Below are 15,526 nucleotides of genomic sequence, written 5' to 3' on the forward strand. Positions count from 1 at the left end.
AAAGAAAAAGAAAAAGAAAGAAAAGAAAAAGGAAAAGCATCATATACACCTTTCCTTCTCCTAGGCTGTGTTTGCTTAACTCTCCCCCTAATGGTTGGTATATGGGCTTTCCAAACTGTTGCTATTGTAAATAGTGTTGCTATGAAAATCTTTGCAGTTCTTTTACGTTGGATTATTTCCTTGAAGATATAGCCTCTAAAATGGGCCAGGGACTATAAATATATTTCTTGTTGCAAATTTCCAAATAGTTCCTAGATCCACCCCATCAGAATAAACTCCAGATGGATTGGACTTAGGTGTAAAAAAAATAAACCAAAAACCATAAAATCTGGGCTGGGCGCGGTGGCTCATGCCTGTAATCCCAGCAGTTTGGGAGGCCAAGGCGGGCGGATCACTTGAGGTCAGGAGTTTGAGACCAGTGTGGCCAACATGGTAAAACCTCGTCTCTACTAAAAATACAAAAATTAGCCAGGCGTGGTGGCGGGTGCCTGTAATCCCAGCTACTCAAAAGGCTGAGGCACGAGAATCGCTTGAACCTAGGAGGTGGAGGTTGCATAAGCTGAGATCGTGCCACTGCACTACAGCCTGGGCAACTGACTGAGACTCAAAAAAGTGAGTCTAAAAAAAAAAACCACTATAAAATCTAAAGACAAATGAAGGAAAATAAGCAATGCAGTCACTAGAGACAAGAGGACTTTCTAATTATATAAGAAAAGATTGATAGATTTGATTGTAAAACATTCTGAGCCACAATGAGCTAAGAAAAGACTATTCCCCTCCCCCTCCCCCTCCTCTCCCCCTCCCCCTCCCCCTCCTCTCCCCCTCCCCCTCCCCCTCCTCTCCCCCTCCCCCTCCCCCTCCCCCTCCCCCTCCCCCTCCTCCTCCCCGTCTCTCTCTCCCTTTCCCCCTTCTTTCTTCGGTCTCCCTCTGTTGCCGAGGCTGGACTGTACTGCCGTGATCTCAGCTCGCTGCAACCTCCCTGCCTTGGGCTCCTGTGATTCTCCTGCCTCGGCCTGCCGAGTGCCTGGGATTGCAGGCGCGTGCCGCCACGCCTGACTGGTTTTTGTATTTTTGGTGGAGACGGGGTTTCGCCCTGTTGACCGGGCTGGTCTCCAGCTACTGGCCCCGAGTGATCTGCCCGCCTCGGCCTCCCGAGGTGCTGGGATTGCAGAGGGAGTCTCGCTCACTCAATGCTCAATGTTGCCCAGGCTGGAGTGCAGTGGCATGATCTCGGCTCGCTACAATCTCCACCTCCCAGCCGCCTGCCTTGGCCTCCCAAAGTGCTAAGATTACAGCCTCTGCCCGGCCGCCACCCCGTCTAGGAAGTGAGGAGCGTCTCTGCCTGGCCGCCCATCCTCTGGGATGTGAGGAGCGCCTCTGCCCGGCCGCCATCCAGTATAGGAAGTGAGGAGCGTCTCTGCCCGGCCGCCCCGTCTGGGATGTGAGGAGCGCCTAGGCCCAGTCACCCCGTCTGGGAAGTGAGGAGCACCGCTGCCCGGCCGTCCCGTCTGGGAGGTGAGGAGCGCCTCTGACCAGCCACCACCTCGTCTGGGAGGAAGTGAGGAGCGCCTCTGCCTGGCTGCCATCCCGTATAGGAAGTGAGGAGCCTCTCTGCCCGGCCGCCCCGTCTGGGAGGTGAGGAGCGCCTCTGCCAGGCCGCCACCCCGTCTGGGAGGAAGTGAGGAGCGCCTCTGCCCGGCCGCCCCGTCTGGGATGTGAGGAGCGCCTCTGCCCAGGCCGCCCTGTCTGGGAGGTGTACCCAACAGCTCCGAAGAGACAGCGACCATCGAGAACGGGCCATGATGACTACAGCGATTTTGTTGGAAAAAAAAGGGGGAAATTTGGGGAAAAGAAAGAGAGATCAGATTGTTACTGTGTCTGTGTAGAAAGAAGTAGGCATAGGAGACTCCATTTTGTTCTGACTAGGAGAAATTCTTCTGCCTTGGGATGCTGTTGATCTATGGCCTTGCCCCCAGCCCCGTGCTCTCTGAAACATGTGCTGTGTCAACTCAGGGTTAAATGGATTGAGGGCGGTGCAAGATGTGCTTTGTTAAACAGATGCTTGAAGGCAGCATGCTCTTTAAGAGTCATCACCACTCCCTAATCTCAAGTACCCAGGGGCACAAACACTGCAGAAGGCCACAGGGACCTCTGCCTAGGAAAACCAGAGACCTTTGTTCATGTGTTAATCTGCTGACCTTCTCTCCACTATTATCCTATGACCCTGCCACATCCCCCTCTCCGAGAAACACCCAAGAATGATCAATACTTAAAAACAAACAAACAAACTATATGACAGTTAAAACTCTGAACTTATCTGAAGCATGAAGATATTAATATAGTTGAATATAACTCACAGTAGTATAGAATACTATTATCTTTCAGGTCTGACATCAGGTAAACCATTAGGTTATAATTATCCTGGTTCTTAATACTGCATCATGGACAAAGAAACAGTAAATATGTGTGATTTGACTAAAACGGAATACATCAAGAACTGAGAAAAAATACCTATAACTTTAAACCTAAATTGCCATGTTAATTAGTAGAAATTATATTTTAATGTTCCTTATTCATATTTAGACTCTTATGCTCCCCAGACTGTACATTGTCTTCTTTAAGTCCTTTCATTTGAAAATATTTATTTTATTAAAGTAAAATTGTGGTTATTACCTTTAAAAAAAAAAAAGAAAAGAAAAGAAAAGATTATTCCCTATGGCAGTGAGGGAAACTGACCTGTAAGCAGAGGCCTCTGGCCTCTGCATTGCATTAAAGTGTAAACAATAAAATCTCTCAGGAATAACACAGGAGTAGTGTATACTATATGGAATAAAATATCCTCTGCTTGGAAAATAGCATGAGATGTCTGAGATGTACTATCATGACTAAATGTTTCAATTAAGTCAGATATTGTGATTATAAAGGTTTATTTATTTATTTATTTATTTATTTATTTATTTAGAGACAGGCTTTCGCTCTGTTGTCCAGGCTAGAGTGCAGTGGCCTGCATGATCATAGCTCACTGTAGCCCGGAACTCCTGACCTCAAGTGATCCTCCCATCTCAGCCTCCCAAAGTGCTGGGATTACAGAGCCACGAAGCCCAGCATAAAGTTGTTAAAAGACTTGGCCGGGCACAGTAGCTCATGCCTATAATCCCAGCACTTTGGAGGCAGAAGTGGGAGGATCACTTGAGGTCAGGAGTTTGAGACCAGCCTGGCCAACATGGTGAAACCCATCCCTACTAAAAATACAAAAAATTAGCTGGGCGTGGTGGCAGGCACCTGTAATTCCAGCTACTCGGGAGGCTGAGGCAGGAGAATCTCTTGAACCCGAGAGGTATAGGTTGCAATGAGCCAAGATTGTGCCACTGCACTGCAGCCTGGGCAATAGAGTGAGACTCCATCTCAAAAAAAAAAAAAAAATAAAAAGACTCTGGGCCAAGCACAGTAGCTCATACCTGTAATTCCAGCACTTTGGGGAGCTGAGGTGGGAGAATCGCTTGGACCTGGGAGTTCAAGACCAGCCTGGGCAACATGGTGAGATCCCATCTCTATGAAAAATTTAAAAAATTATCCGGCCGTGGTGGCACATGCCTGTAGCCCCAACTACTCAGGAGACTGAGGTGGAAGGATCACTTGAACCTGGGAGATCGAGGCTACAGTGAGCCGTGACTTCACCACTGCACTCCAGCCTCGGCAACAAGAACAAGACTCTGTCTTGGGGGAAAATAAAAGAAAGAAAAGAAAAGAAAATCTGGTAAAAGATATTGATAGACAAGATGACAAAGAGTTGAAATTCTTACTACATGATTAAATTCTAAAGAAAAATAATATTACTCCAAGATATGTAAAGAATGAGTAGAGAAATCACACATAAAAAAACCACAATTGATTATGAAATCTTTGAAAAAAATATAATCAGGCTGGGCGCGGTGGCTCACACCTGTAATCTCAGCACTTTGGGAGGTGGAGGCAGGTGGATCATATGAAGCCAGGAATTCGAGACCAGCCTGGCCAACCTGGTGAAACTCCATCTCTACTAAAAATACAAAAATTAGCTGGGTGTGGTGGCAGGCACCTGTAATCCCAGCTACTCAGGAGGCTGAGGCAGGAGAATCACTTGAACCCAGGAGGCGGAGCTTGCAGTGAGCCGAGATTGTGCCACTGCACTCCAGCCTGGGCAACACAGCGAGACTCTGTCTCAAAAACAACAACAACAAAATAAACGAAAATATATAATCAAATAAATATAGCACTTCAGGAGGCTGAGGCGGGTGGATTATCTGAGTTCAGGAGTTGAAGACCAGCCTGGCCAATCTGGTGAAACCCTGTTTCTACTAAAAATACAAAAATTAGCCAGGTGTGGTAGTAGGCGCCTGTAATCCCAGCTACTAGGGAGGCTGAAGCAGGAGAATCGCTTGAACCCAGGAGGGGGAGGTTGCAGTGAGCTGAGATTGTGCCACTGCACTCCAGCCAAGGTGACACAGCAAGATTCCATCTCAAAAAAAACAAGCTATAACCTTAAATACATAAGATGCTCTATAATCAACATTATCTCTAATACCAAAAAAATGGAAGTGGAAATAAAATATCTAATAGGGAAGTGATCAGAAAAATTACTAAATTCACTTGGCTATTATGCAGCCATTAAGACATGCTTAAATAACTTTTATAATATGGAAACTACTTATATTATAATATTACATATAAAAACGTATGCAGTGATACCTAGTAATCACTTCATTACCCGGGAGTTGGCCATTTGATTTATTCCTACTGGCAGAGGTGGGTCATTTATGGTCATTTCATTATATATATACATATACATGTATATATGTATATATATAATGAAATGACCATAATATACATATATATTATGTGTATACATATATACATATATATGTGTATATATATACACATATATACATACGTATACATATACGTATATACATATATGTACATGTACATATATACACATATATGTACATGTACATACACACACATATATGTACATGTACATACACACACATATATATGTACATGTACATATATATGTATATGTACATATATACACATATATGTATATGTACATATATACACATATATGTATATGTATATATATACACATATATACATATATATGTATACCTATATATATACATACACACACCCACATATATATACGTATATATATATATTTTTTGAGGCGGAGTTTCGCTCTTGTTGCCCAGGCTGGAGTGCAATGGCACGATCTCAGCTCACTGCAACCTCCACCTCCTCGGTTCAAGTGATTCTCCTGCCTCAGCCTCCCAAGTAGCTGGGATTACAAGCATGCACCACTGTGCCAGGCTAATTTTGTATTTTTAGTAGAGACAGGGTTTCTCCATGTTGGTCAGGCTGGTCTCAAACTCCTGACCTCAGGTAATCCACCCGCCTCGGCCTCCGAAAGTGCTGGGATTACAGGTGTGAGCCACTGCACCTGGACTCATTTTACATTTTTCAAATTTATGTTCAAATGTTCTCCAAAAGATCAGCATGACTGAAGATGTTGGATGAGGAGCAGAGAGCTGCAGGGAAGGGTGAAAGAGAGGGTAGATTTATAACCTAGAATGCAGGCTGGGTGCAGTGGCTCACATCTGTAATCCCAGCAATTTGGGAGACCAAGGTGAGAGGATTGCTTGAGTCCAGGAGTTCAAGACCAGCCTGGGCAACATAGTGAGACATTCATCTCTACAAAAAATTTTAAAAATTAGCCAGATATGGCCGGGTGCAGTGGCTCATGCCTGTAATCCCAGCACTTTGGGAGGCTGAGGCAGGTGGATCACAAGGTCAGGGGATCGAGACCATCCTGGCCAACATGGTGAAACCCTGTCTCTACTAAAAACACAAAAATTAGCTGGGCATGGTGGTGCATGCCTGTAGTCTCAGCTACTCGAGAGGCTGAGGCAGGAGAATTGCTTGAACCTGGGAGGCGGAGGTTGCAGTGAGCCGAGATTGCGCCACTGCACTCCAGCCTGGCGACAGAGTGAGACTCTGTCTCAAAAAAAAAAAAAAAAATAGCCAGATGTGGTGGTGCATGCCTGTAGTCCCAGCTACTCGAGAGGCTGAGGTGGAAGGATGGCTTGAGCTCAGGAGGTTGAGGCTGCAGTGAGCCAAGATTGCACCACTGCACTCCAGCCTGGGTGACAGGGTGAGACCCTATCTCAAAAAATAAAACAAAAATAAATACAAAACCTAGAACTCAAAAAAACGCAGGCCATGAGGGACACGGAAGGTGGGAAGGAAGCCGTGTAACTGGGCATAGATGTGACATTTCCAATAAAAATACTGAAAATGAGTCTTGAGTCGTGCAAATATTCCTTCAAAAATATTTCTCGAGCACCTAATTGGGAACACAGAGCAGAAAAGACACAGGTTCTGCCCTTTGAGGAGAGATGCCACATGGCTGACAGAAGAGTGGCCACTGCACAGCCTGTGGATCGCCCGGAGGGTGCTGAGCAGGAAAAGTGAAGGCCTGGAATGGCGCCTGGAGCCCGATGACACTGTTGTCAATGGGACGAAAACCAACACTGCCAAAGGCTGCACCAGGAACTGGTTGTGGAGGCATAGGTGTGTAAAAGAAGCTGGAATGGATTGGAAAGCGACACACCAAATTCAAGAAAAGTGCTACCTGCAAAAATGGGAGGGGAAAGGAATGGAACCAGGAGTGGTCATTAAAAGGGAAAAAGGATTGCAAGCAAATGTCACAAAATGTGATATTTCTGGGGGGAATAAATGCGTTGGTTGAGATATGTACAAACGTGCTGGGATCAAGGAGAAGGAGCACTTAGAAACCTGAGGAGAGACAGAGGGGACCTGCAGGCTGAGGAGGGGTTGGCCAGCTCCAGCGGGACAAGATGGCTGGTGGATGGGGTTCAGAGGCCTTTCAGGCAGAAGCACCCCAAAAGTATGGTTGTGCCTGTCGTGGGAAAGACTGTGGCAAGCAGGCGTGGCAGGTGCATGAAAGGCCCGGGCACCCTGGAAGGACATCAGGCTTCACACTGAGGGAGATGGGAAGCTTGTTCTGGGGCAGTATGAAGGGTAAACTGAGGGAGGGAGGGGCCTACAGAGCCAGGACCTTCCTCAAGAGCCCTGGAAGCTTGGAGGCCAACACACCCAGCTGCCATCTGCAGCGGCATTGGATGCAGCACAAATGGGGGAGAAGCCCTGGGGAGCAGTTTCAGGAGAGGAAGAGGGTGGGGGAAGGGCTCAGCAAGTTGGGGAAGCAGTGGAATGGCGACAAGGCCAGGTGGAGGCTGGCTGTATTTTGGGGGCATCCAGTGCCCCATCCTAAGAGCACCCTGACCTCCTTGGAGGAGATCGCCTTATGCCCGCTTCCCTCAAGGAGAGCCAAAGGGGTCACATCCTTCCCAGCCAGCCCCAACCTGGGACAGGAATGTGGCGTCCCCTGGCCAATTGGTCGTTCTTGCCTAGGGCTTTGGCTCCTGAGTGAGTGAGATGAGGACACTGGTGGTAAGAGGTCCTTTATAAAAGCAGGTGCGGCAGGAGTGGCTGCGGCCCCGGGGTCCTGGCCGAGACTGGCTGACCGGCTTCCGCCCCCAGAGCCCTCACTTCCTGACTTTCCCAAGCCTGGTTTCCCCCTGTCTATTGTCCATTTTGTGAGCTCGTCCCACTGTGGACTTCCATTAAATTCCCCTCTGCTTAAACTAGCCAGAGTCAGTTTCCTGCTCCCAGACACAAGCATGGGCCTGAGTCAGCCACTCAACTGACGTCCGTGGAGTCAGCCGGAGTCTCTGCAGTTTGCTCCTCACAGTGCATCTTGAACCTGATTCATTCCCCTGACCTCGCTCCAGATCTGCATTTTCTCACTCCTGGGCAGCTGCAGCTGCTTCCAGCCTGGGCTTCCTCCCAGCTCTCTACATCCTAAGTTCTCTTAAGTATCACTGCTGGACTTTGATCCTGCAGACACCCCTGCTCAAGAAGTTCATGTGGCTCCCGCCGCCCAGTTGTCCAGTCCAGCGTCCATAACCTTCGGTAGCCGGGCCCTGCCCCCTGCCCTGTGACTGGAGAAGTCCTGTGTTCTTGAGGGGCTCCAGGCGGGTCACCTTGCAGCCTTCTCCCGATGGAAAGCCTGTCCTAACCTTAGTGAGAGTTCGGGGTGGGGGATTGGCTCTCTGGATCTGTGCTCCAGGCAGCTGCCTTAGTTTGGGGCAGTCACTGACCCCCTTGGAGTTGCTGCCATCTATAGAAGGCCTGGGCTGGGTCAGGTGGCCGCTGGCCGTTCCTCACAGTGGAACGGATGCTCTGCAAAGGCCCTCCTGACTTTTGTTCACTTCGTCCCTTTGTGAGGCCCCAGCCCTGGCAGAAGTCATGGAGGGACCATCCAAAGGCCCCGCTTTCTCCACCTTCATCATTGCAATCCCATGAGACAGGTGGGCACAGGTGGCTTGCACTGTGGAACCTAGGAAAAAGGAGACAGGCATTGATGCCAGCCCCACAGAGGCACAGAGCTCTTCCTTGGCGCCTGCTGTGTGGACAAAGGCCTGGCCAGTGTGAGGAGTCTGGGGTTCTGTGATGTCACAGGCCCTGCCTCTGTGTGAGCTGCTGCCTGCAGGGCCTCCCTCACCCTGCAGCCTCATCACCTCCTGACCATTGCAGGCAACCGACCAAGCTCTCCTGTGAGGTGGGCACCCCCTGGGCTGTCTCTCCAGCTTACAAGAATGGCCCCCTTTCAGGTCATTGCCTTGAGCTGTCTAGACCCATCCGGGTTTTAGCACAAGGCTCTCAGGAGTTAAACATGCCGTGAAACATGCCCCACTTCCCAGGATATAATTAGACCAGAGTCCTCTCCCTGGGAGTGTGTGCGTGTGAGAGAGAGACAAAGAGAAAGAGAGGGAGGGAGGAAGGGAGGGAGGGAGGCGGAGATTGGCTGAGGGCCTGTCTCTGGTTCGGGGCCTGTCACCCATGAGCAGCTTGGCTCCCCGCTGAGCTCCCTCGCCTCTTGCCATCGGCAAGACACACGGAGGAAGGCTCCTGCAGAGAAGACAGACAGGCAAAGCTCCTCAGAGGGGAACTGGCCAGGAGGCCCAAGCCTCACCCACCCCATCATTTTCCTGGCTCTGAGGCCATCCTCACCCCTTGCTGCAGGGCTTACCCATCCCCACTGGGTTAGGCCGGGTGCCCGACTGGCCTTTTTCCTCTGGGTATTTGGGGCATGCTCACCTGTGGACTAATGTTTTTGCGAACAAATTTTAAATGTTAATAGCCTTATTTTTTTTTTCTGATAAAGTAATAGAGGAAAACATTAAAAAGAGAGTAAATCTCCCTGCTTTGTTTTGCTTTGAGGGTCTGGCTCTGTCGCCCAGGCTGGAGTGCAGTGGCGTGATCTCAGCTCACTGCAGCCTTGACCTCCTGGGCTCAAGGGATGCTCTCACCTCAGCCTCTGGGACTAAAGGCATGTGCCACGGCACTCAGCTAATTTTGTTTAGTTTTCGTAGAGACGAGGTCTCACTATGTTATCCAGGCTGGTCACAAACTCCTGGACTCAAGCAGTCCTCCCACCTTGGCCTCCCAAAGTTCTGAGATTACAAGCAGGAGCCAAGGTGCCTGGCCTATTGTTAGTTTTTTAAAGTGTGATTGTAGTGTTAAGTTATAGTTTTATTTTTGTTTTTTAAAGAAGGTGGGGGGAGGGAAAGTGAGGAAAGGGATAAAGGTTATATTTTTAAAGCATAGTCCTTCTGTTTTAGGGATAAGTACTAAAATAGGGATGACTTTACATGATATGATGACTGCTGCTTACTTTTGAAGCAGCTGTGTTGTCTGGGGTACATACCCTGGGGTTCTTTGTCTTGTGCCAGGAAAATTTAGGACACGGACACACACGAGGAGTTTAGGAGTGGAGGTTTAATAAGCAGAAGAGAAGAGAAAGAGAAACAGTACTCTACGAGAGAGAAAGGTCTCCCAGTGGAAAAGACAAGCGGGCAGCAGATGTGCCACATTTTAAAGGCAGGTTTGAGGAGACGGTGTCTGATTTACATAGGGCTCACAGATTAGTTCAATCAAGTATGACATTTACATAGCACCGGGAATGCTGGACGCCCTGCCCTAATCTTATTATGTAAATGAACTCTCCTGTTGACCAGTGCCATGTTGTCTGCTCCTTACTGTACACCTGGCGGATAAAGAGAAGAGAAGATGGAGCCGCCATCTTGAATATGATTGGCACAATTGCTGGCATCTATGTCCCTGCAGCTAGATTTTATAGGCTGCTCTTTGTTAGAAAGGAAAATAAGTTGGGGCTGCTTTTCATTAAAAGGAAAATTTACCGAGGACTTCCCTACCCTCACTATCTGCCTAAGTAATTTCTTCTTAACTCCTGTATTATTTTGAAATGGGGAGAGGGAGATGGATAAAAGTATAAATGAAATAAAATTGCTCTGAGGATACAGGAAAAAAACCAACCAAAGTGCTCCCCCTATTTTCTCACTAAACAACACAGATACTTCAGTGACCAGACGTGTAGGGGTATCTCCCCATACACCAAGCAAGCAGCAGAATTCAGCTCAATTCTGACACTGTCTACCTGGGAAACAGCCTCAGATCCTGCGGATTGGAGGCTTAGTCCCACAAGACTTCAGACGCCAATCGCGAGCCCCAGGTTGTTTTGCTTGTGCTTCTGACCGACAGCTTTAAATCTGGGTTCCCAAGACCCTCTCCTTGAGTTCAATTAATTTGCTAGAGTGGCTCACAGAACTCGGATAAACACTTTACTTATATTATCGGTTTATGATAAAGGATATTACAAAGGATACAGATAAAGGGATGCGCAGGGCGAGGCATGTGGAATGGGGCATGGAGATTCCATGGCCACCCCGGGCACATCACCCTCCAGAAACCTCCATGTGTTCAGCTGCTTGGAGGCTCCCTGAACCCCGTCTTTTTGGCTTGTATGGAAGCATCATTATGTAGGCATGATTGATTAAACCATGGCCATTGGTGATCAACTTGACCTTCAGCCCCTCTCCCTTCCCTGGAGGTTAGGCGGGGGTGGGACTGAAAGTCCCAACCCTCTGGTCCTTCCCTGGTCTTGCCAGTGACCAGCAAGCTGCTAGGGTTGGCCAGCCAATAGTCAACTCATTTGTATACAGAAAATGGCATGTCACTTTAGAGATTCTAGGATTTTAGGAGTTGTATGCCAGGAAACCGGATGAAGACCAAATATATACATACCTTTTAAAAAAAAATATGTAAGCCTTTATTTCCTTATTTTGCAAATAAAGCTGGCTGAGTTGGTTGCTTTTTGGTGGTTAGTCAAAGAGACCAAATCCCATATCCTCATCCAACTCCTCCGACTCCTCGTTTTCAAACTTAGTTGGGGCTGCTGCAGCAGCAGGAGCAGCCGTGGCGGTAGTGGCCGCAGGGGCAGCAGCCACAAAGGCAGATGGATCAGCCAAGAAGGTCTTGATCTTTTCAGCAGGTGGGAAGGTGTAATCAGTCTGCACAGATAGAGCCAGGCCTCCTTTGTACCCACTGATGATAGAATGGGGTACTGATGCAACAGATGGGTAGCCAGTCTGCAGACACACTGGCAACATTGCGGACACCCTCCAGGAAGCCAGAATACAGAGTTTCTTCTGTGATGTCAAGCACCTCAGGGTTGTAGATGCTACCATTGTTGAATGCCTGCTGGATGACCAGCCCAAAGGAGAAGGGAGAGATGTGCAGCATGTTCAGCAGTGTGGCTTTGCTGGCTCCCACTCTGTCTCCAGTCTTGATCAGCTGCACATCACTCAGGATTTCAGTGGTGCCCCTGGAGATTTTAGTGGTAATGCCCAAAGCCTGGAAAAAAGAAATCTTCTCGGACCCCTGACCAGTGTTCTGAGCTGGTACAGTGACTTCACATGGGCCAATGGCACCAGCATGGGCAGCAGCTGGCACCTTATTGGCCAGCAGCAGATCCCTGACCTCAGTGAGGTCCTCCTTGGTGAACGCAAAGCCCACATTCCTCTGGAGAGGAGGCAACAGTTTCTCCAGAGCTGGGCTGTTTTCCAGTTGTCCTTGGGTGGCCTTGCGCATCATGGTGTTCCTGCCCATTGGCACCACGGCCTTCCCTTGGAGGGACAGGTGGATCTACTGTGTCTGCTGGGAGCCCACAGTGTCTGCTCCCATGATGAAACATTTCGGATAATTATCCAAAAGCTGGACGATCTTAAGGAAGTAGTTGGACTTCCAGGTCGGCCTGTCTTCCCTGGGCATCACGGTGGTGCATCAGGGATGGTCACGCAGGCCAACACGATGTCACTTCCACGAGGACGCCTGGTGAGAGAAGGCCCAAATATATATTTCACAATATCACAATTGCCCGTGAGCTGATAACAAAGCTGGAGATGGTGTCTATTTTAATATTGTGTCTACATTTGTGTATATTTGAACTTCTAAATAATACCTTTTTTAAAACACCATAGAAGACAACCACCCAGCAATAACCACTGTTGACATCTTGGGACATTTGTCACCTGAACCCATTTCCTATGTTTAGGGGATGCACTGACTTAAAGCACAAATGCAAGACACTCACTTTCCCAGCCTCCCTTGTGTGGCATCTGACGGAGGTTGCCCAGACCTTGAATCAGAGGCTAACAATGGGAAAACCTGTATGCATTCTGGCACTGCATGGGGGTTGCAGGAGGTCGGCTGCAGGAGCGAGCTCAGCAGATCTCTCTTGCTCTCCAGGTCACCTGCAGAATCTTAAGGCTTCCCCAAATCCTCTTCACAAATCTCTTTTTGTTGTTGTTGTTGTTGTTGTTGAGACGGAATCTCACGCACAATCTCGGCTCACTGCAACCTCCACTTTCTGGGTTCAAGTAATTCTCCTGCCTCAGCCTCCCTCCTGAGTAACTGGGATTATAGATGCCCGCCACCACACCAGATAGTTTTTTGTATTTTTAGTAGAGATGGGGTTTTGCCATGTTGGCCAGGATGGTCTCGAACTCCTCACCTTAAGTGATCCACCCACCTTGGCCTCCAAAGTCCTGGGATTACAGGCATGAGTCACCGTGCCTGGCCCACAAATCTCCTTTCTGTCCAAAGTATCCAGCATTAGTTCCTTTGGCTTATAACCAAGAACCTTGGTGGGGAGAACACGTTGGCGTGGTTGTGTGTTTATTGGTAGGATTGCACCATTCTTTTATTTATTTATTTATTTATTTTTTTGAAAAGGAGTCTCACTCGGTCGTCCAAGCTGGAGTGCAGTGGCATGATCTCAGCTCACTGTAATTTCCGCCTCCTCGGTTCAAACCATTCTCCTGCCTCAGCCTCCCAAGTAGCTGGGACTACAGGTGCGTGCCACCATGCCAGGCTAATTTTTGTATTTTTGGTAGAGACAGGGTTTCACTGTGTTGGCCAGGCTGGTCTCAAACTCCTGACCTCAGGTGATCCACCTGCTTTGGCCTCCCAAAGTGCTGGGATTACAGGCGTGAGCCACCAGGCCCAGCCAGGATTGCACTATTCTAACGGTGTCGAGCTTTCCCCTTCTGCTGAATAGCAAAGCACAAGGAGGAGCGTTTGCGGGGATGCAGCCTTCCTCCCTCCCTCATTCTCTCCCAGCTAGTGCTGCCACTAGAGCGATGCTCTCTCCTTCCCTACCTTTCCCACCAGTGGTAGAAGAAAAGGAAAGCGTTTATAATAAAGCCCACTTTCTGCATTACAGAGGCAGGATAGAGAGGGCTGAGGGCCCAAGGTTCTGCCTGATTTGCTGACCCCCTCACAGAGGGCTCCAGGCAAGGCCCCAGGAGGGGGGGTTTGTCTCTCTCTTTAACCAGGTCGGGCTTCCCTACTGAGTCGCGTCCCCGTTACCGTCAGCGATCTGCCACCTGGCCCACTGCTGACCACAGGAGCAGAGGCTTCTCTCACCTTCCATGACTTGAGAGGACTCCCAGAGGTCCAGGGCCTTCCAGGCTTGCACCTGGGGTGGGCCCATGACAGCCCTCGGTTTCATGCCCCCACCTGGTGGGTCATGCCCCCCAGCCTCAAGGCAGCTCCTGTGGGTCAGGGCTGCGCTGAGCAGGTGTTGGAGGCTGGGAAGGGCCTGGTGAAGGGGGCTCCCCAGTGGCAAGGGACAAGGTCAGGGAGGGTGAAGAGGAAGACTAGATGTTCCAGTTTGTCCTTAGAGGATCTGGTTCCTCAGGTCCTGGCCACCCTATGAGCAGGGGAACAGGAAGTGCTGGCTTGCAGGGAACAACGTGCCTACAGGGAGGGCTGTCAGATGCTCTTCACATTAGTGATAATTAATCATCCTAATCGAAGCTGTCACCTACTGAGTGCCTACTATGTGTCTGGCACTTTGCCAGAGCTTTACAGACATCATGAGTTATAGCTAAGCTTCGCAGACACTCTGCAAGGCAGCTGCGGTCACCCTGCTTTAGAAATGAGGAATTGAGTCTCAGAGAGGTTAAGCCACTAGCCCAGGGTTACATGGTGTAGAGAGTAGGGCCTCCAGTGGGAGCCAGATTGGTCTGAACCTCCAATGGAGAATGATTGATTGCTCTGAAAGCTGTCTCTGTCATGAGAGCCACCCAGGGTGTTCCTGGTTGTTGGCCTTCCCAGGTCCCAGGCCTTCCCAGGACCTGGCCTTCCCAGGTCCCCCCTCAGACAGGCCTTGCAGGCGTCTTCATTCTATACCCATCTCCACCCCAGTGGGTCAGCTGGAAATGGGCTCAAAACTTAATCACACAATTACCTCAGCTGTGGCTTCCCTGCAGCCTCAGGAGGCAGAGTTTTTTTCTCCTTTGCTGGTGGGTTTCTGCTGTCAAAAACCATCCCAGGGCTGGGTGTGGTGGCTCACACTTGTAATCCCAGCACATCGGGAGGCCAAGGCAGGAGGATCACTTGAGGTCAGGAGTTCGAGACCAACCTGGCCAACACGGTGAAACCCCATCTCTACTAAAAATACAAAAATTAGGTGCACGTGGTGGCGGGTGCCTGTCATCCCAGCTACTCAGGAGGCTGAGGCAGGAGAATCACTTGAACTTGGGAGGTGGAGGTTGCAGTGAGCCAAGATTGCACCACTGCACTCCAGCCTGGGCAACAGAGTGAGACTCTTTCTCAAAAAAATAAAAATTAGCTGGGCTTGGTGACATGCACCTGGGATCCCATGCCCTCGGGAGGCTGAAGTAGGAGGATCATTTAAGCCCAGGAGGCCGAGGCTGCAGTGAGCCATCATTGTGCCACTGCACTCCAGCCTAGGTGACAGAGTGAGACCCTATCTCCAAAAAGAAAAAAAGAAGAAAAAATCCTCCTGGGATAGTATCCTGAGCTGGGACCAGAGCTGGCTGGAGCCTCTTTGCGAGCAGCCAGTTCTTAGGTGCCAAGACTGCACCTAAGGCTATTGCAATGAACTGAATGTTAGTGTCCCTTCAAAATCCATATGTTGAAATCTGAATCACCAAGATGATGGTGTCAAGTGGGGCCTTGGGAAGTGATTAGGTCATAAGGATGGAGCACTCATGAATGGGATTAGGTCCCTTAT

The 15,526-nt window shown here is 49.2% G+C and overlaps 1 pseudogene; it reads right to left on the bottom strand.

Moving 5' to 3' along the window:
- Positions 1-7,508: 7,508 nt before the first annotated feature.
- LOC129012299 (large ribosomal subunit protein uL10-like) lies at positions 7,509-12,255 on the bottom strand (annotated as a pseudogene).
- Positions 12,256-15,526: the final 3,271 nt, after the last annotated feature.

Source organism: Pongo pygmaeus, chromosome 15 (genome assembly GCF_028885625.2).
Source record: "Pongo pygmaeus isolate AG05252 chromosome 15, NHGRI_mPonPyg2-v2.0_pri, whole genome shotgun sequence".
NCBI classification, from domain to species: domain Eukaryota; kingdom Metazoa; phylum Chordata; class Mammalia; order Primates; family Hominidae; genus Pongo; species Pongo pygmaeus.